We start from the raw sequence: 23,658 nt of genomic DNA on the forward strand, positions 1-23,658 counted from the left end.
TTTGATAGCAGAGGGAGAATCTGAACTCTTTCACTGCTCTCTCATTCTGCAATACATAGCATTGCTCTATACAAGAATTACAAAGTTTTGTAAGGTGACTATGAGCAAGTCTTACATCAAGTCTTAAAAGTATTTAAATATGAAAATGATCTATTTAATAGAACAAATAGCGATATGCAGATTTGTCTGTTGGAAGTAAGGGTTGGATTTGAAATTGCTTCTTCTCAAATTAACTATAGGTCTAGACAATTATTCTAGAGCTTTCATAGTGGAACAATCTCCTATAATGTTATGTCTTTCTAAATCCACTTGTTTTACAGCTTTGCTGCTCCTTTGCTCTTATTTAAGCTCCTGACTCAAATGATTTTGTGCTCTCTGACTTTTTCAGACAACCATACCATGTCCTTAAGTTATCCATAGTAAATAAAGTAACAGTCATAATTAAAAATAAACAGGTCAAAGGATGAGATGCCAGGTCTGATGTGCCACTGAATCACTTACCAGAGGTAAAATATTGCTGCGTATTATGGAAAGTTTAATCAGCCAAAGAATTCCATGCAGTTGTCTCCCTTTAACATTCCCACTCCCTTCTTCTCTCCCCCCCAAGAAAAAACCCTTGAAGTGAAATATTTATGATTTTAATAAATTAAAGAACATGGCTAATTAGCTCCATCATCAACACCCACAAGGTTGTTAAAGTGACTGAGAATGCTGGAGTTTAATATTGCTCTGGCCAGCAAGGCAGCGAAGCGTTTGGTTCACGAGATGACTTGGACACATTGCCCTTCAGGGTATGCAGAGCGGCTCCTCCTCAAGATAATATAGATGCTGTCCTTGTCTTGGTGGGCATGGGTTAATGATCTGGGATGTGATCATGTACTGTTGTACATTGATAAAAATTTAACATCTAAATGTGCTTTAGATTTAATAATTCTGCTTCAAAATGACAGATCTTGCAATCACACCCAAGTATGAAGAACCTGTATTTCCACCAACAACCAGTTCCCATCCTGGCTCTGTAGCAATGGTATCCATTCTAAATATACCCTGGCCTTTAGTAACAAAATGTTAATATAATAAATATATTTATTATTATTTTCTTACTTTTATTGTGGAGACTACTAAAATTCTTGCTACATTTATGCAGTGATTTTTTTTTTTCTATCCACCTTTCCACCAGACAAAACAGATCAAATAGCAAATTCCTCACACTCATCATCGCTGGGCTGAAGTGACGGACATTGTTAATTGAGGGTGTCAAAATAATTTACTGCAAGTAATTAAATAAAATGGCAGGTTCCAAAGCCTGTTGAATTTTGATCTGAAGTCCGTAATCAGGGCCATAATTTAAAGCACCTGACAGAAGCTTTAATTAGAGAACAAAAATGCGAGTAGCCAGTAAAGCTGGCTGTGATGAATGGTGGAAGGTGGGGGGAGATCCCTACTCATGTCTCTTCCACAAGATCTCAAACAGCTGGCTGATACACTATCACACACAAGCACTGGCTGCTTAGGTTTGAGGAGCACAGATCCTTCCATAAGTGGTGTGAACCTGTGGCTCTGTAGCCAGGTATTCTTGGCAGGCAAAATTGTTCCAACCCTAGTCCACAGCCCTTGGTTGTGCTTTAGGCCACCGCTCATTTGAGGAAGGGATGTTGCCTGCTGCTGGTAGAGCATGAGAGCATTTGCTGGTGGGCTCCCAGCTGGTAGAGTAGGAATTTTGTCACAGCACAGCTGCAGTTAGCATTTATAATGGTTTCTCAGAGGGCTGTGAACCTGGGGTTAGTGGCACATCGTGTTGGCCATGGTTTTGCATTTGAAAACGAGGGAATAGGTCAGCCCCTTTCGGTTGTGCTCCCCAGGCATTTTGGCTTCCTAAATGGTTCTCCTGGGCATGCTAACTTGTGTAGGCTGAAAAACAGTTGTTAGGTGTGTAGAGCTGGGACCTCCCAACATGCAAAGATACAACATATGGTTTATTCTTCATGACACTCTTGGCACCAGGGGGTCACCACCCATGTTGCTTTCTAATTCCCAGACACAGCCCTACAGCCTTCCCCTCGGGAAACAGGACGGGCAGGAGGAAGGAAAGGTCATGGTTTAACTTTTTTTTTTTTGTAAGTTAAATAATATACCACTGAATTATGTCCTCACTAGGGGCTGTCAGGCTGGTTGTGTCAATGTGGAGTTGCAATTGCTGGGCACCATGCTGAGACATACATCTTCGGGGGAATGAAGTTATTGTATTTGCATTTGCTAATGTCTGCTGGCTCATCCGGTGGGTCCAGGTATGGTCTGGCCAGGTCTATGCCAAATATCTGACAAAACATTAAACATCTGACCTGCAGAGTTCTGACACCCACTCTCCTTCTGCACTCAGCCTGTATCAGGGTAAAAATGAACCAGTGACAAAGGCACAATTCACTTCAAACATTGGAAAGAAGAACAAACGTGATGTGTTTGCAAAGAGAAGAAGGAGAGGAAATGAACCCCTACTCTTTCTGCTTGTTGTATCAGGAGCAGCATTGGTTCAAGGGCAATTTTACCTGAAATATCCAAAGTTCAGTGTAAAACCATGATGTGGTTATGCATCAAGCAGGGAGTCCCAAACCAAAACTGGGCCACCTTTTAGCAGGATGAATAATGCTATGCTCTCTTAGCTGAACTGCTCCTATTGCTCCCAGGTGAAGTTGTTTAAGGCTTAACTCGAGATTTCACAGCAGTGTAAACATATCACCAAATACAGTTACTGCAAGAATCAATATGATTTAGTTCATACAGAGGGCCATAATTTCTCTGTTTCTGGCTTGCATGTTCAAAAGGAGGAGTGATCCCTCCGATGAAGGCAAAATATGTAGGAGACAGGAGCCTGCAGATTGGGTGATACACTCATTTGCAATTTCAGCTCTTCCTTTGTGGCATCAGTTGGGAATGGGCTGGAAAGTGATCCTGGCAGCCCTGGTCACTGCATTTTTAGATATGTCAGTGGAATAAAAATATTGTTTCAGCACTTACATTGACATTATAAAAACAGAGTTCAAGGAATAGTGCCAATCTTCTGTTACCAGAACTATAATGCTCTGAACCATCCAGCCTGAAGGATAACCTGGGACCAGTCAAACAGGGAACGTATGCCAGAACTGGAAGCCCTTTCTGCAGTATGTCTCTGATTACTGGTGAGGCTGAGAGAGGCTATTTCCCTCCAAAACCTCTGCAACTGATCTCAAGAGAAAACTTTTCATCAGTGGCTGGAGGTCTGGTATGACAAACATGAATCAATAGCATTGTATCTGTGGATTTATTTCCCATAATATGGGCCATGTCCAGAAGAACCTCACTGGTTCTTCTCTTTTCACTTTTTAATTCACTTTCCAAAAAGAAGAGACCCAGTATATATGGCTTCCAAGTCATGACCTTTGGATGGAAGAGACAAATCCACACTTTTCGGTCTGATTCAACTTGAGATGAATGGGAGTTGATTCAAGACTCTTGTGTCCACCTTCAGAACTCCTGCAAAATTATAAACATCAGAGGAAGAAGTGTTTCTACACTCTCCAGGCCCTCAGAATATAGTGGTGATTACTTTGATGAAGAACAGTAAGACAATATGATAAAGGAAAATCGTTTTAAAAGATGAGGAAAAAATCATTCTTACTGAGGCTTACTTTAAGTTAATGATAATGTTTAATGAATTGGCAAAGCCTTGCTTAGGAAAAAATGAAAAGCAAATTTTATGTATCTGGATCTTAATGATTAATAATTCTCCACAGCTAGAATGCCAGAGTAAACATAATTAACACTTTTCTTTTTAACCAATTGACTTCAGTTTTCCGTGGCCAATAAAGTTTGAAGAATTTTCTTTGGATCCAGTTACACAATCATTGCCTGGGAGGGATGACAGTCCACCATATAGCCACAGAGCGGACAAAGTAAATGGCCTAGAAAACTCCAGAATGTGTTTTTCACATCAGTATTGTGAAAAAGAAAAAAAAAATCAGTAAAGATTTTTAATGATGATGTAAGAAGGTCAAGCATCATAAACAGTCCTTGGAGAAGCATATCTTAGCTACTCAGACTTGCATGAAAATGGAGGCAGAGAGCTATGTATTGTGTGTGGACTTGAAATGTTAATGTCTGCTTAACTTATAAAGGCAGCACTGGAGACAAAAAAACAAATGGGGGACAAATCAATTTTGACACCGTTTTAAAAATAAGGCCTCAGCTGGTTTCAAATTTTTAACATCTTCTGACATTTTGGAAGCTTTTGCTAATTCTCCAAAGCCTAAAAGGCACTTTTCCTCTCACTGGCCTATTCCTATTTCCATCCAGATGCCACTTCTATTATTTAAGAGTCCTTCTAAAAATGCCAAAAATGTTAATCAAGGCACAACCCATGCCAAATAACTTGAGTGATTTGTATTATATTTGGAGACTGAAAATTAACCGACCATTCAACTCAATGCAAAAAAAAAAGAATGGCTCATGTTTAGCATTAATCTTTCCCTTAAAACCCAAATCTTGTTTTTGTTGGGATCTTGTGTGAGGTTCAAGGTGGAACTACATGAGATTAGCTATCTGCATTTGTTGGCCCACCCTCATTCCTGCAAACACTAGTCTTTTCTCATTTTCTGTTTCTCCTATACCTCTTTCCTGGCAGAGGTGGCCATGTGGGCTCTCCCAGGTCCAGGTCAGGCAGGATATAGCAGCCCTATTTTAAAAAGGGCAATGTGGAGCAACCTTGGTGAATGTGCCGGACGTTGGGTTAGGAAACGGGCAGCAGCCTCCACGTAGTAGGTGGCTAAGAGCAGAAGGTCACAGTCACATCTGGAAAAGACACATCTGGAGCTGGGACAGAAGGTCCCTCTATTTACACAGATGGCTGTAGGCAAACCTGTCCATGCTGTCATCTGGGCTGGATATGTTTCTCCTGCGCCTGGAAGCCACATGGCCGTGTCAGGGTCAGGCTATGCCCAGGCTAATACACTAATGCAACTGTGCAACCGGTAGTCTCTTCTGACCCTCAGAGAGGCCTGTATTGCTCCCTTGGAAAGATGGTTGGAATGGTGGTTAGAAACTCCAAAATGTTAGAGAAGAAGGCAGAAATTTCTCCTACAAAAGCACCATTTTTTTTTTTTAATTTTTTGTATGGACACCCTCAGACACACTCCCATACTTTCCAGCTCCTTTAACGGAACTCAAATGACACATCGCTTTTAACTTGCACCCTCCCATTTTCATTCCCTGCATGGCATAATCAGGGTGCTATTCACTTGCATCATGTCTCATAGTGGGAGTCCTGTCTTTGTTTGTTCAAAAGTATTCTGGATGCTGCAGTTTTTTCCTCCCTCCCCATCCAAAGCAAATCAAACCCCATGTTAACAGGAAGCACTGAAAAGCCCAGCCTTTGCAGGTTCACTGTCAACCTGACATCTGGCATAATACCTGCTTGATGGCTACAGGTGGGCACTGATCTATATGTGGCGTATTCAAGGCTTTACTCTCTGCCTGCCTTTTCTCCAGTTCCTTCTTCACCATACTAATTTTGTGGTAGATGGCAGAGATCTGGGAGAATCACAGGAAATCTGGCAGCTTTAATTTGATTGCTGGAAGCCAATGGAAATGCTGAAGCAGAATGCAAATATTAATAAGAACTCTTAACACTTTGCTACAACATCAGTGACATACCAGTGTAGACTATGGGTTTCCACAACATCTGAGCTGTAGAGTGTCCTGGAAAGGTGGTCGTTCATAGCATGACTTTCCTACTAGTTATAGGACTGGTTATGGAGATTATAACAGGACACCAATTTCTTCAGGAGGTGTCAGTCTTGGAAGGAATTTTTAGAGGAAGGGAAAGAAGAAAAGAATGAAAACCAGCCCTAGCTACTAACTGGTTTCCCTGTTAAACCGTGACTTAAACCTTAGTCTTGTATTTCACTGTGCTGCACAGACAGATCTAAGAGTGAAGAAATCTCAGATTTCTTCAACTCAAAGTGTGGACTGAGCCCTAAGCCCGTCATTTGATAGGCTTTTTATTTACCCATCCAACTTCTAGGATCCCAGGATGACTTGGATGGCTTTATACAATGATTCTTTGTAGGATGTGGCAACCCATTCATGTGGAGCCCTGATGCTGAGCAACTCTGAGTTCATTCCTGTGCTTGAGCCATGGCAGCCTTCCCCCTGGGATGATCCCCTGTGAGCAGACAGCTCCTTCAAACAGACTTCCTTATTGTGCTGCACAACTGCACTCAGGGCAAGGGAAAAGCTGGGGACGTGGAATGGGTTTTTCCAAGAAAAACACTGATTCAAGTTCATTGGATTGGAATTAACTCATCTCAGGATATGAAGGTTGGAGCAAGGGAAAGATCAGAATTAAGAGAAAATCCTTGACACAGGGGTGATTCCCACTAAAACAAAGTAAACATTCAAACTTTCAGAAACTATTTAAAATAAAATTGACAAAAATTTGGGCCAAGGTTGGCAGGGAAAAGGTATTCCAGGCCTTCAACAATGGTTTTTCCATGATCTTACAAGGAGTACATTGTCCAATAAGCACTATTATGCATTCAAACAGGGATTACTCTTCCAAGCCTAAAAAGCATTGTTCTTTTGTTATATGCACTTTCTGCCCATGAAGTCATGGCTTCAGACTAACAGCAAACACTGGCTGTGATATGATATTTCCACTTGGCTCCCCTCCCAATGGCTCCTGCTAGAGCCATTGTTCTCAAGGACAGCCATCCATAAAAAGTGACAACAGCAAAGCACCTACTTCCGGAGTTGCTCACTAAGTCCTGAGTACCCACATGTCATCTGCATCTTGAAATGGTCAAATAATGTTCCCCCAAATCTCTTGAATTTTTCAGAATTGTTACAACCCTTTTACCAGGAACAATTTGTCATGACCATCTCTCTGGTAGTAATTAATGCTCTTTGCTTTAACCTGGGCTGTTTGAAAATGCTTGGAGTACTTAGGATCTTATGTCCTACCTATCCAGCTCCTTTAAAAAAAACACCTTATCTCTAGACTATTTAGTCATGTTCCAATGTCCAGTATTATTCATCTTTTAAACACTGCTAACAGAAAGCAACAAAACCTACTGCTTCATTTGGCACTGGAGTAAAGTCTTCAGCATGTCTAAGCCACGAGGGAAATTGCAGGGCTGTGCCAACTTTCACCAGCTGAGCATCGTACCAGCAATGGTTTCAGTGTTCATGGACTTCCAACCCCCTGATGTTTGCTTCAAGTTTCAGATTGAAAGCACACAAGAAACTTAACACAAAAATCAGACTGTAAATTTGACTTTTCCTTGGTCTCCGATCAGAACCATAAATCAACCCCAGATTTGCTTTGAACTTGGTCGCGCTTGCCCCAGAAAGTTCAGGAACTTTAATGATCCTTTGGGACAGAGTCAAGCCGATTTTAGAGCATTTACAAAGAAAACATCGAACTGGATGAATTTTATGTGGTTTTCCTACATGCCTTTGGCACTGTTCTGGCAAACCATGATGAGGATCTAGTTCAAGTAAAAATAAAGATAAACTGGGCATTTGAGTGATGTCATCAAACAACAAGCAAACAAACAAATTAAAATCATCTTAAGGATTTATTTAGTTTCACTTTGCTAGAACTTTAACAGCATAACAAGACTGTCTGTCTCTCTTTCCACTGCAATGATGTAAATCAGGAGTAAGGCCATACTGCAGCTGGGATGGTTATCGGGCTCAGATAAAGCTTTTCAGATCTCTTTTCTGTGGACTTGAAATGTCTGGCCAAATACAGTTTTGGATCCAAGTTAATAGTCTCTCTGTAAAAATGCTGGAGAAACCCAAAAGCATCTGTGTTACTCTGCCACTCTGGGACAGCGAAGGTTTTGAAATACAGCTTTTCTGTTAAAACAGGTTCAGCTCTTTCTTCCCAAGCAATTCTCATTGGTTTAAACCTGAGAAAATCTGAAGCAAAGTAAAAAGAATGTCCCACAGTGAGGTGAGCATGCTGCTCCCAGATCTATCTTCTAAAAAGGGCCTGAAGTTTCTTCTAAACATTCTCAGAGTAGCTAATCATCTTACATTAATGCTGAGACAAAACAAGAGAGAGAATGTTTGAATGTTATTTTATTATTTTTTTTTTTGGTTTATAAGTATACGTGTATGTCCAAAAATCTTACAGCATGTTTAAAAGAAGCTTGCCAAATGTTCATAGCACTTATCTTAAAATGTGCCTTTAGACTTCACAAAAATTCTAAAATTATACAAACATATGTATACATTTCCAAGTCAGGTGGGACCTTGTAATAATCCAGTCTAACCTTTTATTGTTAGGTGGATTTAAAATTTGTTTTTCTTTCTTTAAGATGAATTTTCACAGAATTCTGTGTAGAAGGGCTGTGCTGAAGTCATCTGCTTGGTATCTGAGTGTGGATATTGTTAGCGAGTGGGGTCATGGTTTGAATTTCTATTTTGCCTTAAGCGTTAATATATAAAAGTGTTAATAAGTTGTCATAGAACAGTACTCGGTAAGAAGCCCAAGTTTCTGGAATCCTTTATGAAACACGAAGCTCATGACATGACACCCTGGTTCATAATATAAAGCATATTATTCCCCTTTAGAATGTCAGAGGCCATATTTAAGAATTGCTACTGGAGCGTTTTTCAAAAAATTGTGAAAAACCCAGATCACCAGAATTCACATCTTCACAATGTTTTAACCTTCAAACCCAGGGGCTGTGTAGCTGTCTATCATTCAAGTATCCAAACACTATCTAAATTATATCAGTAGCAATAGCGACATCTCTGGTGGGTTTTGCAGAAATTCTCATTTCCTGTATCTTTTGGCTAAATATTGTGCTTTGAGTGATTCATTTGATTGATTTATTAACTATGCAGTTTTCATCTGTTCCTTTTTTTTTTTTTTTTTTTTTTTATCCCTACATTGTATGTTTTTTAACATCTTGTTTTGTTTTATTCTCTTTTTGCATTTGTTAAGCTGTCAGACTTTCTTTGTACCACCCCATAAGTGATTGGAGGACATTGGTGGAGATGTTTTGGTGGCCCTATGTAGATCTCAAAGCTTATAAAAATGGTTAAGAAGCATCAGGTGTTAGCAAGTCACTGCCTCATAAGTCTACTAAGAATGTCTTACAGTAACTGTTAGGCTGGTGGAGGAGCTCTATGTAACAAACTCTATTAACAGGTAGTTAAGAGATACAGAGGGTTTTCAGAAAAATGAAATATTTCCATTTAACTATTCATAGAATTTGTAGAGGAGAGCTGTGCTTCACTGAGAAATAAGTTTTAAAGGAAACAGTCTGTTCGTAAATTTAACACTAGGAAACTAAGCAATGAGTATAAGTATGTGAGCAGTTTTGTCTATGTGAAAATTTCCATTTTGATTTCAACAAAGATCTTCACGCAGAAGAATTACTCATGTGGATGATTGCTCATTAGATCAGGCAATATAAGTTAGCTAAAGAAATAAGGGTACTAAATCATTTTCTAATCTATATTGTTCTTTTTGACTGCCAAAATGCTTGCTATATTTATTTTTTATAATCCTGATAAGGAAACATTCCTAGAACATTAGCAAAAAATCCAGCTTGAGTGAAAGGACGAAGTGAAACAAACATCTTTCAGCCTTCCTCCACTGTTGCTGATCTTTAAATAGCAAACTTGATCTTCTGTCAAAGCAGATTTTGTGTGGCTATACAGCAAGTAGCTTGACGAGATGGGATAGGAAAATCCTTCAAGGCCCTTAATCGGCAGTCTCTGCCTCTTGCTTTGAGCTCTTCCCCTGCTCTTGCCTTTGGAAGAAGTCATGCTTGAGAACGTTTAATCCACTGCAGCCCTTAGCATCGTCCCTCTGGGAGCTCACTCATGCTTGTTATCATATGTTCGCCGTGTCAGAGGTTAGAGGGTATAACGTGCAACGTGAGCCAATCACCGGCTCTCAGCTCAGCCCAGACTTATCTACGATCACAGCCAAGGCTGGCGGGGCGGGATCGAGATGGAGATGGAGCAAGCTCTTTCTATTAGCATGTAGTTTATAGATGGGGAGCAAAGTCACACTGCCTTCTAAATATGGCCAGATTTTGTTTGAAACTTTATAAGATGTTTTCCATTCCTGGGTATTGACTTTGTAAATGATACCTTCCAAAGCTTTAACAGGCGTGAGAAATTTAAATATACAACCTCCTTCGACCTGAAACAGGAAAACAGTATATTTTAAACAATTGTGCAGGGAAAGACAGTGGCAGAACAGAAAAAGCACTTGGTTGGACTTCTGAAAGCAGTCACCATGAAGAGAGGAAAGTTAACTCTAGCTGGCTGTTTGAAAGAAAATGTTTCTGGGAGCAGAGCTGTGGGTAATGCGAACCACACAGATATGGGATAGCCCAGGGGGATTTGAGAAGTTTAGATCAGTTCAGAAAAGGTCACGCTACTGCACTTCATTTTTATAGTGTTGCAGAGAAACCTACTCTTTCACTTAAGAAATGGCCATTCATATCTGTATGGTCCATCAATGAAATAAGTCTGAATTAATCACTCTGGATGGTTTCCAATATGTGCTGCCTTTTTTGAATCTCTGTTTTTGACTCTCCAGATACTCATCGTGAATAATTTTCTGTGGCAATGTGCTGATGGAAAATGTAGGACTGCTGCCTTCCCTTTAATGGCTTATCCGCACAGGACAGTAGCAAAGAGGAAAACAACCCTGTCTTGTAGGAGAAGCCTTCTTCCCTATTGCCTTTAACTTGTAATGCTGTGAGACCATTGATCATGCCGTTGATAAAGCAGCTTAGTCTGTGACAAGGAATTGGCCGGGTGTACTGTTTGCACTGAGAAATCAAGGGTTTTGGAATGCTTAACACTTGTACTTAAAATAGTGAAATTCCCTTTGAGGAAGGGATCTTACAATTTATGTTCCTTACAAAGACCAACAATTGATAAAATAAAACCCATTTTACAGGAAGCCAAAACAAAGGGAAAATAAACTCAGCAGTTGATTTGTAAATTAGTGACAAAGGCACAGCTTGAAGCTAAATAACCTGATTGTGAATGGGCTAATTTCCCTGTTACATCGCATTGCTGTTTTGTGTGCCAGGGAGGATAGGGATAAACAGTGGTTCCTGCCTCTGAAGCTGTGCTGCCTCCTCCTAGAAATGAGTAGTCCAGAACCTGAGATGAATTCAAAATTTTCCTTGCATTATGGATGGCTAACGATTTCTGTTGAACATCTAAACGAGTTAACACACATAACAGGGAAAATACAGAAAGAGTCATGGTTATCTCTTCTGACTAGCCCACATGTGGTCCTTCACCTTGCTGAGATAAGGAGGGAAGGAATAACACACTACACTAACACAAACACCAAAACTGGCTGCAATCACTCCCCATTCACCCTGGGCCTAATCCTCATCTGCTCTGAACAGCTATGGGAAGGAGCACTACAGATCTTAAATGACAAATGAGGAGGCAAAGGGTCTGATTTAGTATGACAAAGAGTCAAAGCTACATTAAAATAATGGAATTGCAGTGCGAATTCATATTTCATTACCTCTGAAAATATATATTTCACCAATCATCATAAATACTAGACAAGCTCTGTGTGATTTATTCAAGCCCTTATTAACTTGTCCTACTCTTAATGCTGACAGCTTGATGATGTTTTCCAAGATCCAGTGGCTTCTTCTTGAAAGAAGTCAAGTAGGCTCATGTGTAAAACATTAACTAGATATGCAGCCCAGAATTTAACCACTATTAGCTAATGACCAGAGCAAGGCAACATTTTGTTGGAAAAATGAATAGGTCACTAAAAAGTGCAGTTTTGGAGAGACCAAAACAACTGGAAATATAATTTCAGATCAAATAGGACATTTTGGAAACACCAGAATTGGTCATTTTAAATTCTTGCATTTTGGAGGAGCTCTCAGAAAAGCTAAAGTTTCTAAAACACACTTGGAAGAAGGAGATATCCAGTAGTTAAGAAGAAAACATGACCATAGCAAGCAGACATCTTATATGCATTTCCAAAACTTATTCAATGTACCCCATCCGGGAACATTAATCAATAGTTTGTTTCTGGATATTTGTTAACAGGGATGACTTGGGCACCATGAGCATCACTGTGCATTCTCCATCAGTAAATTACTTCTTGTAACTAATTTCCAAAAAAGAATTTTTGTGCTGAAGAGGAGAGGTAGCATGCTGTTAGATGAAATTTTTTCTTCATAAAGTGTGTGGCTAAGAATCTCAGAAATGAACATCTGAAATTCAGCTTTTGTATGAATCCCTATGCAAAATTTGCTTTTGCATAAATACATGTTTAAATGCCATTTTTAGGGAAATTCTTTATGTTTGTGAGACGAGAGCATCTTAGATCAGTAGCCAATGGGACTGAGCATGTGCCAAAGTCTGGGCACATGTTGAAGCGCTTTGCTGCTTTCTGACCCTAAATGAGTGGCCTGACAAGCAACTATATTCAGGGTGGTCTTAAAAACTCTGACTAGGAGCTGGTTTAAATCAGAGGGAGGGATGAGGCTGGGGAACATAAATGTTCTCTGGGGCCCATTTCATTTTTTATGAGGTAGGTATTCCAGCCAGAATAAAAGGGCTAAGATCAATCCAGCCATCCTCCAGGTGAGACTCCATTCCTTAAAGCCCTTCTTTAAGGGCCTTTAATAACTTTTCCATGTGTAAACACGCCTGATGCTTTTCTTATGAGCTCAGAGTGACAACCAGAGCAAGAAGAGAACAGCAGCTCAATGTTTTTTGACGTCAGTTCTTATATGCCTAAGCAGTTGATAACCATGACACTACAGAAAGGGGTATCACATATCATTGGAGAGCCACATCAAGCAGTGATAGGTTTCAGATCTACCTCACCCTGCTAGCACAGCGATGTGCTCTGAGTTTACCCAGGATTTTTTTTTCATGGGCTGTAATGACCGAAGCACAATTTAACCCCTTAACCTCTCAGCACACGGGTCACATTTCAGTCCAATAGAGGACACACACCAAGTGGCTCATGTTTATTTTCCAATTGTCATTTTCAGTTTACCTTGAAGAACCTGATCTTTAAGTTGGTAACAAATAGCTACTGAAACCAGCTGAGGATTTTTTCCAGCTATAAACCACTCAGCCTCAAGAAAGACCCTGCGAGACTGCAGAACATTTGCTTCTCATGTCAGCTGAGAAACTTCCCAAAACAGCAGAAGACAAAGTATGTCAGATGGCTTGTACAGTCCCACTTTGCTTTGGCCATGCTGGGTCATCCAAAAATATAAAATGTATCAGACTCTGTTAATTTAATTTGCGGGGAGAAAAAACCTTTTACTGATGGCAGTCTGACTTATCTCAGCTGTTGCTGATTGACTCAATGGACACCAAAGTGAAGAGATAGCCACCAATTGATAGCAATCAATACGGACTTTAAATTCTTTAATGCAGTTTTAGGAACCTTCAAAACAGGTCATTTTATTGTAAATTCTTGATTCAAGTAGGCATGCTAGTTTCTACCCATGAGCAGAGTTTCCTGAGTACATGTGTGAAAACAAGCTTCAGAGATAATGCACCCAAAATTCTGCTCAGAGAGCAGACTCATATCATACTTCCCAAAGACTGATTTTTTCTCTGTACTCAAAAGCTCTGTTTAACATATCCAATAACAGAAATACACATTTTGTCACATAATGATAAAGAACATTTAATTACCTAAATAAAAAATGAAAGTCCAAAATAAAGCAGATTTTGTTCATTAATGTACATTGACCATTGACAAATAACAGCACATCAGGAAAATCTCTGCTATGATGAAGATACTCTCACCTTGAGCCTGGTAAATTTTTTGGCTGTTGCCCACACAAGAAAACAGTGGCATCATCACCAGGCAATGAAGCTGTAGCATCTTGTTCCCATTTGATGAACACCACTGCAGAGCCAACATCTCTCCCCCCACCCCCCAATTCCTTAAGCCTGGTGCTCCCTAGTTGTTCTACAGAATTTACTGTGATATGCAACTACTCAGAAATAAAAATAAGAAATCCCAAATGATTCTATGTTTCTGTGGTCCCAGAGCCTTGCCCCAGTGTCAAGAACTCATTCTGGATTAACAACAACAACAACAACAAAGAATACAACAAGGAGGAAAGGTACAAACTGAGTAGCTTTGAGTAGATGCCATGAGTACTCAGCATACAAACTGCTCAATGTGCTGTGCATTAAGAAATATTTTGGTGTATTTATACTCCAAGATTTACAGATGCTGTCAGAGCAAGTGACCATGTTCAATTATTAAGGAAATAAATATTCAGGTCCATGTTTGTATCATGCTGATGTGGTTCACAAAAACAAACAAACAAAAACCTCCATGCCTCTAGGCAAGTCTGGTTTAATCTGAAGAACATGTTTACATGGATGTTGAAAGATAACTTTGTAAGCAAACCTAAAAACCAAGTAGTCTCTTATCCAAATGTCCAATTTATGAGGCAGAATAAATCCGGACATGGTTTTCCACAACTGATATTTCATCAGTTGTAAATCCCAAACCTACACCCAAAATGTCCTTTGCCATCTGATTTAATCACACCCAAAGGCAGACATTACAAAGCTACCCTCTTTGTGGTTCTCCCCAGGCTTTGGGGTTTGTTCTTTTTGTTCTTTTGAAAACTTTATACAACTTTTCTGAAAGTCCTTGGTGGTGAGGAATCCTTCCTTGTTGGTGACTTATTTGTATAAATGCTTCCATATTGGTTCCCACATCCCAGCCATCAGTTCCTGCAGAGTAGAACAACAGCGCTCCAGAGAGGTGTGATCGTGCAGGATGTATCCTGAGCTTGCAAAGAACTCATCCTCTGGAGGAAAATTGCTATGCCTGGTCACAGGGGAACCTTTCCCCTCTTCCAGATGCTTTGGCTTCAGTAAGCAGGTCAAGCCCAAAGCTTTCCAAGAGGTACATGAGGTTTTTGCCGCACAGTTTGCTTTAAAGTCAAAGGGAGCCACGCAGCTAAACCTTGGCCAGGAGCTAGAGTATGAGGCCTTTCATAACTATTACATTTATTGGTTTGGTGAGCGCTATGAAACACTCTTTGGGTGGGCTTGAGCTTCCCCCACAAAAAAAAAACAATTATAGGCTCTGAGCTGGTAAACAGTGAGGCTTGCAGGGCTGCTTTTGGCTTTGCCTTCACATTGGCCAAACCTCCCAGCCCTTCGGCGAGCACCGGCAGCTGAACTCTGATAGCATCAAATGCAGGATGAGGTCACAGCTTCCGAAATCCCACTTATCCTTACCCAAACACTGCGCAAAACCTTCAAACTCTCAAAAGCGTATATAAAATATCACGCTTAATAAAGCTATTGTATCACAGCAGGGCCTGGTTGTAAGCTCTCTAAATCCTGGCTATTTCCTTAGGCACCGATTATTTGGTTTTCTCTAATGCGGGTTTCTGTGCATTGTTTATACAGCACGTTTATGGTGCTGCACCTCTAAGCAAACTCTTTCTTCTAAAGAGCAGGACTGGAAGGGTTTACGCCCCTGAATTTTCACCCTTTTTTTGTGCACAGTCATTTTGCTTTTAACTGTGCTGCGATGCATTTAGAGGAGCTGCAAATGCACATGGACAAGTCTCCATGCTCTTATTTCTCTCTCTGGGAGACTTCAGTTTGTTTATTATTGCTATTTGGAAGAAAGTTCAGCCAGTCCACATCTATGCCCTTGGCCTTTGCTTCTGAAACCTTGTCTCCACAAAGCCCATGAGAAATTTAGCATTTAAACCATCACCACTAGCATTTCACTGCCCAGATTTTACTCTGGAGCAACACTTGCTTCCGAGGTTCTTGATTAATACACGTCAGCTCACACATCAAAGCTCAGAAGGACACAGGATGGGCATGTGTTCACATATCTCCTTCAACAGCGTTGGCAGTGGACACATCAGGACAACCTGATGTGAAAATAAAAAGTATCCGGAGATAAACAAGAGATAATTTCCCAGCTTTGGGGAGGGGAGACTGGGAACAGTCTCTAAAAAGGATGTGAACTGGAGCTACGCTTGTAGATAAAGCCACGGTCACCAGCTGCTGGCACTGGATGTGTTGTGATCCAGGAAGGAGGGTGGTGAAGCATGGTATCCCTGGGGACAGTGCCCACAGCTGCTGTCACCTCCAGTCCCTGCAGAGCTGAAGCATCCTCTGTTTGTGCCCCAGGCTCCTGCCCTGTCCCAAAAGATGCTGCAGCCTTGAGGGAAAGCCCTTTGTTTCGCATTTCTCCTTTGCAGAATCCTTCAGAGGAGAAAAACACTGCAGAATGAAAGAGGACAATATTTTGACCTCTGCTTTTTATTTTATGCCTTCTATCCAATGCAGGAAATAAAGCTGAGCAAAACAGTGTAAAAATAAACAGAAAAATTCATCTGCCAGCCTACCCTGTCATCTGGAAAATAATACCCCCTTTACTACATTTGCCCCCATAGGTTTCCCTCTGCAGTACAAAAATTATTCAGGTACTGTTGGGTCAACATAGGACTTATAAGGTAAATGAGAATGACTAATGTGACATTATACCCTCACTGAACTCTTTCCAGTGGCCGTTTGCAAGCAGCTGAAGCCAATCCATCAGCGGATGTAACAGCATTTGTTTCTGAAACATCTGGTCTATATCAATATGTAAATCAGTTCGGCACAGAAGGAAACACACAAAGAGATTTTAATCTAAATGCCTCATGTTTTTGTTGTTGTTGTTTCAAGAAACTGTAACCAGCCACCTCACAGCATTACTTCTAATTTTCTTTTTGACTTTTGCTGTAATACTTCTTAAATATTCAAATATTAATTTGTGATGATTATTCCAAAGAGTATTTTTTTTTTTTTCTGGAATCAAAGTATTTTCTTACCAAAGGAATTCAGGCCTGTTGAATTCTGAATTAGACCTTAATTGTATCCCCTGTCAATCACTTTTAATCCAAGTGGCAGTTAGGGCAAGCAGACCTCACATGTTTTGGCAAGTCAATGGTAAAGGGACTTGGAAAACACCAAGGCAAACTGATACTGTGATTAAATAGCCAGGAAAGGACTTGGTTCCCATTCTTTGAGGGAACTTTCTCCAAAATGTGCCAGACCTCATTTCCAGAAGATGATAAATACATTTCTGATGCAAAAATATTATGGCTTCCATTTTAAATAAGGCTGAAAACTTCCTCCCCAGTCATGAACTCAGAGCTTGTTTTACAGTTCAAACGTAGATCTGGGGGCTCCATTTGTGATTGTGATGCTCTCAACATGGGGATTGAAAGGAAAGAATGAAGGCACCATGATGTTCATGATGAAGAAAGTAAAAATGCATTAAGGTTGTTTTTTTTTTTTTTTTGAAAGAGAATATTGGCAGTTGGGATCTGGATGTGAACTGAACAGTATTTTACAACACACAAGTTTTAAAAGGTTTTTATTTGATTTGAAGTGTTCCTCATCATCTTTAAATCTCTCCATCCAGTACTTTCAATCTGGGAGAATTTTCAAACCGAGCCAAAGTCTGGGAGTTGTAGAATCTCATGCACAAGCAATCATTGTTACAAGGAAAAAACAAACAAACAAAGAAACAAACAAACAAACAGGTTTTTTTTTTTCCTTATCTAGAAAGAGTGAAATACAAAAAGGAAAGAAACAGTTTTCTCATTGAAAATCAGGCTCTGTAAATAATTCCTTGTGGGTGGATCCACACCAGGATCTGCAGAATTGCTTGGAGTCGGGGAGGGAGGAGGGAAGATGGGCATGAGCACTCGGAAGGATCAGTGACCTAGAAAAGATTTTTAGAATTCCTCCAGTTCTCACCATCAGATAAAAGCACAGACAAAAAACGAGTGCTTCATCTTCTCTTGTTCCCTTCTAATAGTTTCCTAATGAAGTAATTGCAATGTACTCATTTGGAAACACAGAAAATAGAAGGCAAGACAAGAAAATTTAAGGGGAAGGGGGAGGTCTGCTTAACCAATTGCTGCTATGCCTCGATCTCTTATCAGTGTACCACCCTACAAAGATCATGTTAAAATTTTCCCCAAATCAGTCTGTTCTATACACTTTCCACGCACACACATATACATACATGTAGCAGTTAATCAGTATGACTGCCCTTGCAGCTGATCACTCACTGTAATGTGAACATAACTGCCATGTAAGGAATAGGTGAAGTTTAAAGCAGAAGTTAATTTTTAAATATTTGTTATTAGTTCAAGCTGGACAATCAACCAAACTGCCAGGCACACAAATCTGAAAAAAAGAAAAAAAAAAAGTAGCAGATTTCATGTCTTTGACTCAAGACCATCACAGCTACATCAAAATGCTGCCAGGAGCATATTTGTATGAGACCTACATTTAAAAAAAAAAAAAAAGTTTCAGTGTGTCATCACAAATTCATGGTTAAAAAAAATATATTTTGGGGAAAATATAAATGGAAGTAGCTGAGAAAAATGTTGCAAATTATGAGCCAGGCAATCTAGAGCAGATGGGGAGAATACTGGACACATACTGTATTTGATCCTACACAGAAAGTTTAGAGAGCAGGGCTTTAATTTACCTTCTGTAGTTCATCCATGTAAAGATTTGGAGAGAGGGGACTCTCAGCCTGTATGCAAGGAGCTGATGTCATTGCTGCCTGTGTCGGCATCTGCCACTGAGCATGCCCAAAAACCCAAAACCAATAGTTCAAGACTTCTTCCCTGCAGCCACATATATAACTGGCCCAAAATATTGCTCCTGCTGACAATGCATCATCTGTGGCTGACGGAGGAAGCACTGTGTTTTCGCTTGCCAAGTGTGCAGATGCAAAAGATCCACAGGAAACCTGCAGTCAGGCACTGGGAAATGTATCTGCATAGGCTGGTTATGCATGTGGCCTGGCTAAACCATGCAAACCAGGCTGCAAACAGCGGGATAAGACCCCACGAGGGGAGTGGGGTGCATGGCCACTCTGTGTGCATCTGTGGGTGATCTTCTGCAAGTCCACAGCAGCAGGCACCTCTTTCTGCAGCTGCTAAGGGGGTGGATTCCTCTTTTGAATAAAGCTTTAGGATCCAAGGTTGAAAAAATGCTTGGTGGACACTAAATCAGAATTAAATCCTTTTCTACTTGCTTTGGCTTTTCCTCTGTAAAGATGGAAATTAAGAAAATAATAAATGAAGTAAAAGACAGAGAGATTTTCACTGAAACATTACATGTTATTTTCATCCATCCATCCATCCATCCATCCATCCATCCATCCATCCATCCATCCATCCATCCATCATTAAACCAATAGAAAATACCATGTAACAACTAAAATATTTGTTCAGACAGAAAAGCCACTGTCTTAGCAATTGAGACTGTTAAATCTTTTTTATATTTCCAAACTGAATGAGGCAAAAACCTAATTAAAGATGAAAAGTAAACCAGCCTCTTAAATTCTCCAAAGCTTGAATGGTAACACAAGTACATCTTGCTTAACGGGGGAGTTTTATCATGACAGCTACCCTGCCAACTTTTTATTAAGGCTTAAACTGTGTCCAAACAATTTTCTTCACAGGAGGAACCCACTCCCTTCTTGTGTCTACCGAGAAGAAAGCCCTTATTCTCCATTTGCCATCATCCGTGTACGTGGTCAAATTCTCCCTGGGTAACCAAGTGTGAAGCTAGCACTTTGGACAGAGTTGCAAATGAGAAGTGCTCTTATATATTATTATCAGAGAGGAGCACACGCAACCTCTGGTAGAGCTGTGTTTTTGGTTGGGTTTCTGGAACCTTCAACCTCCTCCCCCCTTTTTCCATCTTCTCTTTTCCATTCTCTATTGATTTACCTTTGCAGCCCAGGCTCCAGAAGAGCCTAGTGTTGCCAAAATTTGAGCAGCAGGGTCTGGCGGGGCAAGGAGATGAATGTTGTGTTTTTAAAGTTAACAGAAGTTGGTTTCTCAGAGTTCATGCTAGTGTCACAGCGTGTGATGAACTCCTACACGTTTTGAAACTTGATCTTACACCTTGCCTTTTATGAAGATGAAAACCTTGGCAGGTGATTATTTTGCTTTCTCACATCATATCAGACGGTTTAAGCACCAGTCTGCTTGTTAAGAGCCAGCTGTTGCAGAGCAAAAGAAAGAAAGAAAGAGAGAAAGTGAGAGAAATCCCCCCCTCTCCCTCCCAACCCAGTCTTTCAGCAGTCTCGCAGTGGCAAGCTGCTGCTGCTATCTGTGCAGTTTTCATTAGGTTTTGTTGCAAAACAGTGAAAACAGGTCTTTTAAAACACTGGTTCCTATGTCAATATTCAAGAAGGAAAACTCAGGAAAAAGTAAGAAGATTGAGCACATATAATGCCTTATTTCTGCTTGGACTCAGCTCAAGTGGTGGGCTGTCCATCGATTTATCAGGAACAATGTTGTGCTTTGTGGCTCAGAAATGGGAGCATCTCTGTATTGCCAACACTGTGTTTCAGTGACTGCCTTAGACCTTGTTGAGATCCAAATGAGCCACAAGGTGGTCAGGCCTTTACTCCAGAGAGAGACAAAGGGCAGGCTTGTGCTGATGGCTGTACTTTGCACACAACTAGTTGACCCGCCATCCTCACCTTCATCTGTTGGCTGGATTAATTGCAATGCAAGCAACCTACAGAAAAGATCTCAAACAAATGTCCTTTGTATTGATGTTGCGCTGCCTATAACAGTGCATGAAACACCGGCTGATGTGTTCTTCCTGACCTTGGTGCCTGCTTTAAAAAAATCTTAATTTCTGTGAGAAACCTTTACCTTAAGCAAAGGTAAAGCCTAGACATGCCCCCCAGAGTGACGATAGGCTCCCCTAGTGAAGCAGATATGCTGTGAGAATTTTGTACTGGGAGCAGTGGGATTAAATGGGACGTGTCACATAGAGTATAACATATTGGCAAGGGTTGTACAGTATTTCCTTCGCCGTTCGATAAAAATAATTTTTTTTCACTTGCCAAGACTATCAAAGTAACTGTTTGCTCTTCTGTATGACCAAAGGAAACAGTGTTTCTTCCACTATCAACAAAAGGAATATATTTATGTCTCAAACCAGCTTTTCCATGTGCACACGCCCCCTCAGAAAGCTGAATTTAAATCATTCTGAAATGAATTCAGTATCTATGCTGGACGTTCATTTCCTTAGAAAAGCAATGATGGGACAATTTTTCCCTAGTGCATCTCTTGAATTTGGCCCAGCACATGCTGTTGAACAATTTTTCCTTCCGTTTCTCCTTCTACTACGATTGCTTGGTTTCAACTACTGTAAGCCTAACCCACATCCCATTGCGGTCCATGGAAAGCCTCAGCTGGACTGGAGCGAGTGATAGACTGGTTGTAGCCCAGCCTCACAAAAAAAGGGAAAAGGAAGAGGAGTAACTTTGGGACAGCTGGTCTATGTCTGGTACCAGGTCTCTTCGTTGCTTGTCTTTATTAGCTCATTAAGCATGTAACAAGAGGCTACTGCTGTCTGACCGTAGCAAACCTCACACACACGTTGTTTTCTCCGTAAAAACACATTTGGACACTCTGTTAGTAAAACGAGCAAAAGTCCCTGATGAAAATCATGTTCACCACCTGTATGTGCCATGTCCTTGGTCATTGCAAGGAAAATTTGGTCACTGTAAGCTTCCTTTAGGGCACACCTGTGGATGAAAATATTGTTCTGAAGATGCAGAGAAAATAGCAGATTTTGATTATAACATAAGAATAATATTGCCACTCTGTTAGTTCCGTGATTACTTGAAACAGCAGTCTAAAGGCATTAGTAATTTTGCATGTTTGAGCAACAAACATGCCAAAAACAAAGAGTGTTTGACATCAATAATCTTCCAAAGAAATAGTAATTTTTTTTTTTTTTTTTTAATTTTGGCAAACATGAACATTTCTTCTTTTTTTGAGACTAATATGTCTTGTCAAGGAACTTCTGTTTTGGTGTTCCTAGATTTGGGCAAGCTCGGTATTGCTTGCTATATAGTTTTGTCCCAGTCTCCAAGATCAACTTTTTTTCTAGTAGTGATCTGTCTTAAGATGGATGTTTAGAAGATTGCCTGAGTGTAAGTAGGGAAAATACATATGGATTAAGTGGAGCTGATGTAGAAAATCATACACCTAGAAATGCTGTTTTCTTTGCTTAATTATGCAGAGGAGTTAGAAATATAGAACTATCACTATAAATTTGGCTACAATGTTCAGAAAAATAAAAAAGTGTAGGTAGAAAAGGAAACATTGGTATGTTATATTATTGTATTCTAACCCATCTGACCACTATATGAATATATATTTTGACTAGCCAAGCATGTAAGAATATGCATCTTACACACAATGTGACAACCTACTTATACTTTTGTTGGTTAATGAATAGCCCCAGCTTTCTTTCCTAGAAGAATGTCAATCCCCCAAATCCCAAATGGGTGTCTTCTATAACTGTTATATCGTTGCTTGCTGCCAGCATGTGTAGTGTCCCTGAAACACAAATCAATATCCAGAAGCATATATACACCCACCCACATATACGTATCACCGGGAAACAGAAGCTCTGATTTTTCCACGCACAGCTACACCCTTTTGAGAATTGTTTATGGCTTTTGTTGCAGTTATGAATGCATGTAAAAGAAAGCCATTTCTCCGTAAGTGTCTTGGGGAGCCAAAATGAGGCACGGTAGCACTGCTAACAGAATGTGCCACTGCCCTGCAAACATCGAGGTGGGATTTTAATGTGTTTGTTTAAATAGGGACAGAAATAGTTAATTCAACTCTAAATACTTTGATAACACTGTCATGTTAATTATCAACACAGAAATGTACCTGAGACACTACAAACTAGAACTGATTAATCCCTGCATATGCATAATCCTATACGTGTGTGCATGAGATAGCAGTATAAAGTATGTAAGTAAGACTCTTCGTATGGAAGATAACTGAATTGTCTCTGGTTCATGTGCAGACACTGCAGGTAGGATTCCAAGAAACTCTTGACTTCTCACTGTTTCTCTGACATTCATTGAGACATTCAGCGATGATCTTCAGGAAACCAAAATCAGATGAAGACAATGATTTCAGTCTCCCTCCCTACAGGTGGGACCACCACCACTTGTCCTAACAATGAAAAATAAAAAGGCTTGCAGTTGAAGTCTAACCACCAAATATCAGGAAAATAAATCATTTGATTTCCAAGATATGGTCAATATTTTCTTTTATGAGAAGAAACAAGGATTTATTCTAAAAATGAGTACAGAAGAGATGGGAATGCTGCACAGAACAATACAGTTGTAGGTGGCAGGATCATTATTTTGTTAACAGATGGATAAATCAAGAGCTTTCTTGTTATTTTATTTTTGCAGTGTACTTTAAAAATACTCACACACCCACGTAGTGCTTCCTCATCGATAACACCAGCAGCAGGGGGGAGACAGTGTCACCTTCCATAAACAGGTACTGTTGACATACTGCTTGTAAAATAGAACAATTTCAATAGGGTTAGAGCCAGCTCAGAGAAAAGGTGCAGATAACATGGCCTTATCTGACAGTATTAGCCAAAAAATATGCCTGCGTATTTGAAGCCCCGTATTTGTCTGATCCGCACATACTTTGCTGACACAGGGCCAAAACTAACAAGGGGTGTAATTGGACCTCCAGATCAGACGATGATGTTCAGGAAGAT

The 23,658-nt window shown here is 40.2% G+C and overlaps 2 long non-coding RNA genes across 2 annotated transcripts in view; one reads left to right on the forward strand and one right to left on the reverse strand.

Moving 5' to 3' along the window:
* Positions 1 to 1,417: 1,417 nt before the first annotated feature.
* LOC137861752 (uncharacterized) lies at positions 1,418 to 2,777 on the forward strand. Its single transcript, XR_011099817.1, has 3 exons — positions 1,418 to 1,570; positions 2,158 to 2,288; positions 2,381 to 2,777. It is a non-coding gene; the product is annotated as an uncharacterized lncRNA (long non-coding RNA).
* Positions 2,778 to 17,420: 14,643 nt separating this feature from the next.
* The window catches only part of LOC137861951 (uncharacterized), a 72,556-nt gene continuing 66,318 nt past the window's right edge, over positions 17,421 to 23,658 (reverse strand). The window contains exon 4 of the long non-coding RNA XR_011099945.1: positions 17,421 to 23,446. This is a non-coding gene — a long non-coding RNA (uncharacterized lncRNA). The remainder of the gene's footprint in view (positions 23,447 to 23,658) is intronic.

The sequence above is a fragment of the Anas acuta genome, chromosome 10 (assembly GCF_963932015.1).
Source record: "Anas acuta chromosome 10, bAnaAcu1.1, whole genome shotgun sequence".
Classification (NCBI taxonomy): domain Eukaryota; kingdom Metazoa; phylum Chordata; class Aves; order Anseriformes; family Anatidae; genus Anas; species Anas acuta.